This window comes from Oryzias melastigma, unplaced genomic scaffold (assembly GCF_002922805.2).
Source record: "Oryzias melastigma strain HK-1 unplaced genomic scaffold, ASM292280v2 sc01732, whole genome shotgun sequence".
Taxonomy (NCBI): domain Eukaryota; kingdom Metazoa; phylum Chordata; class Actinopteri; order Beloniformes; family Adrianichthyidae; genus Oryzias; species Oryzias melastigma.
Genome location: NW_023418312.1, coordinates 41,566 through 45,258, shown reverse-complemented (window position 1 = coordinate 45,258; position 3,693 = coordinate 41,566).

Sequence of the window (3,693 nt, the reverse complement as noted above, 5' to 3'; positions counted from 1 at the left end):
TAATATTTTTTCATGTTCCTCTTATTATTTCTCAGTTTTCTGGTCCAATTCTCATACAAAGTGGTTTTTGTCAAAATTTTCAGCAAATAGAAATAATTCAGTAGGTTTTTTATAGTAATATTAATGGAAAAGAGACACCCACTTGTTTTTTAGTATAGAAATGTCAGCTGGAAAATGTTCTATGTGAGAGCTTTCAGTACTGTAAAAAGCAAAACACTGGATCAATTAAAAAAAGTTAAAGAATTTGTTACATTTAAAATTATTAGTTGTTTATCAAATAAAAAATTTGAGTTGATGAAAACTAAAAGTTTTAATGTCACAAATTACAGAACTTTTTTTTAATTGTTCCTCAAGTAGGAGCCACAAAGTCTTCCTTCACCCTTTAAAAAATAAGACACTGATTTGTGTTTATGCAACTGTTACTATTTTTGATAAACATAAATGAACTGTTGTTCATTTTACATGATTAAAACACAAACTATAAAAGAAAATACCTTTTTTTTAACTTTTGACAGAAGTTCCTTTAAAATAAAAGACTCCCTGCCACATATGATCATCTCAATGCAGCAAAAGTAGTAGAAGCAAGTGTAATGTTAGCAGAAATTAAGTAAAAATAGTTAATTTTGCCGTTGTTGGTGCATCTCTGCCAGAAATGTAAGTCTAAAAAAACAAAATAAAATTTGAGCTAATTAAGTGACCCCTGGCCTATTTTTTAACATAGAAATAGAAATGTACTTAATAATTTGATGCGCCTTAATAGTGGTTGTGCTTATTGACGCCCATTGATTTTTTGTAGTACAGGACAGGATGTTGTAGTTCAACTTGTTTGTAAATGTTTACTTTACTACTTTCTCACTTCTTACTTTGAGTTAATTTTTAACATTCAAACTTTTTTATTTTTTCCTATTCTTTTCTCTTTTTCTCTTTTACCCCTCCACAACGGCGGGGTTAAAGAGCCACATGTGGCTCTGGAGCCTCAGGTTATAGCCCCTTGGTCCAATGGTTCATTTTTTATTGTCGGCTTGTCCTGCTAAACTCAGTTGTTGGATTCCTAAAATTTCTAAATATTCATGCCGTTTTATTTGGCTGGGAGGACATGGAGTGCAGCGGGATGCAGAGTAGAGAAAGCTTTGGAATACACAAACAGAAAGAAAATCAGAGCAAAAATAAGTGTTTGATGGTTCTGTAAAGTTAAAAGTCAAACCAAACCACTAAAATAAACTGCATGAATAACAGGGATGCTTTACCTGCTCTGGGGAAGTTACACTCTTTGGGGACTAAATTTGTCTAATCTGCCATAAATCTTAGAAGTTAATGCAAATGCAAAAGCCTCTGGGCTGAAACCATATTGTCCTATCACAAAAAAGTCACTGTCAGTTTCCATACGGGATGCTGTCGCTTAAAATGCAGCTCTTGTTGTGTGACAGACAGGGTAGAGAAGTGCTTTCCGAGGCCACTGTCTTTAACACGTTTGACCTCCTTACTGACGGCTTTACCTCTGTGGCCGAGTCAGCTGCCAGATGGAGCTGGAGCAGACGAGCACAGCACAGCCCCGCTCTGACACTGCTAAAAATGGCCAGCAGAGGCTCACTGCCGGTCACAGGGGAGCACAAGTACACAGCTGTCTACAATAGAGGAGAAAATGACGGAGGCCGCATGAAACTGGGCTAATGTGACCTTCTGTTCTTGGAACTGAGCAAGAAAGAGGACCAGCACACACACAAAAAAAGATATCACCTTCTTATATGTCAGCAAAATCCAAACTATTTTTTTTCCTGATATGTTGCAAAAATTGCATTAGAACAAGTGGTTGCTTCCAGTTCTGCAAAAACTGCAAAAAAGGACCAGAGACTCCATCATAACTGCTCAGGACAATTTTTGTTGCACAATGGGGACATAATCCAAAATGTGCACTGTGATAAATTGAGCTAAGCATTCGGATGTGGACTTCTTCCTGTTTCTTTTCTTTATGCTGTACGGCATATCATGTTGTCAGCAAAAACAAATGAAAACAAACGAGCTGCGAGACCACGCCAGGCCCGGCAACGTATACAGCAGCATAAATAATTCATCAGAGATGTAATGGATTGTGAGCTCAGGCTTGTAAGTGAATCATTCTTGACATATGCACGATTTCAGTTCAGTGGAGTGTTCATGTAAACACACCTCACATGACAATAATGGCTGATGACAGGGCCCGGTCATGGTGTGAAAACAAGCCTTTCTTTTCTGGGTTACATAGAGACGCAGGCTTGTCAGGAGCAGGCTGGTCATTTCTGCTCCAATCTGTGAGACTCCTGATGCTGCCAGACCAACACCACCACCCAACATCAACAAAAAGCTTCTCAAAAGGAAACTGGTCAGTGTATCTTTCTGTTGCTTAATCCACAGAAAAAAAGATTTTCCAACAAGTGAGACTGGTGGGTTTGTTTTGAAGACCAACCGCTCTGGAAATGAACTGGTTCTCTATGCAGCCATCAGTTTGTCAGTCAGCAGCAGAAAGAAGTGAGACTGATTCACGACTTAGTGGATGTCTGTCAGGCTTGCTCCCCCAAAGCACAGACTGCAAACCAAACCCTCCCTTTGAAGTTTAATATTTATCTGCAAGCAATGTTGAGCAACATGCACAGTTAATTAGAAATTATAACTCACTTGCTGAATGTTGATGCAAACAAACTAATAAATTAAGACTCAAAGTAGAGGCCTAATTAAAACCATTCCCATCTGTCTTCAGTTATGCCCCAAACTTTACTCTTTCCTTTTAATTGATGAGTTATGTAACTGACTCCTGTGTGATTGTTGTATGAATCACGACCAATTAAAATGATGTCTTTGCCAACAGATAGAGTTTATGTTAACTGCAGAAACAGTTTGGGAAAGAAAGCACTTAATAGCTTTGTTTAAATCAGTGGAATAAAATATTTTCAGAATATCATTCTCATAGCCTGCATGTTGGTTTATCGCCACTGATAAAATATTGATTGTATAATAGAAACAAGACGGGATATATATTCTTTGATTTTTTTATAAAATGATTGAATTCTTGGTCAAATCTTAAAGAGCAGTGTTTCATCAAAGCTTGTGTTTTATTTTGAAAGTAAAATTTGCTTCCTGTTTAACAGAAAGTGTGCTGAGTTGTGTCCCTGTACACCCCTGAACATGACTTTCAATAAATACAAATATTAATATTAGTTCAACAAACCATATTATATATACTATATAATAGCTGCCACAAATTTAGATTTCATAACAAAATATTAGCCTTTTGTAGCCCATAAATTACCATTTTGTGCAACTGAATTAGCATATGTGCACACAAATTAGCATTCCACGTGTGCAAACAAGCATTATGCACACACAAATGAGCATTTTGTGCTTGGAAATTAGCATTCGTGCTCACAAATTTGAGTTTTGTGCTCACACATAAGCACTTTGAGCCTACAAATTAGCACTTTGAGCTCACAAATTTGCATTTCTTGCACACCACATTTGCATTTTGTGGGAACAAATTAGCATTTTTTTTGTTTTTTTCAATGTCATGTCCAGTGCTCTGTACTTTTCATCATGTCTGTTTGTTTTGTTTGCTATTCATGTGGTCATTCATGTGGTCATTTTTGTTAATTAGTGGGAAAATCTTTTTATATACACACAAGAATTCCTAATTTTAAGTCATATTTCTATAAAGACCTATTT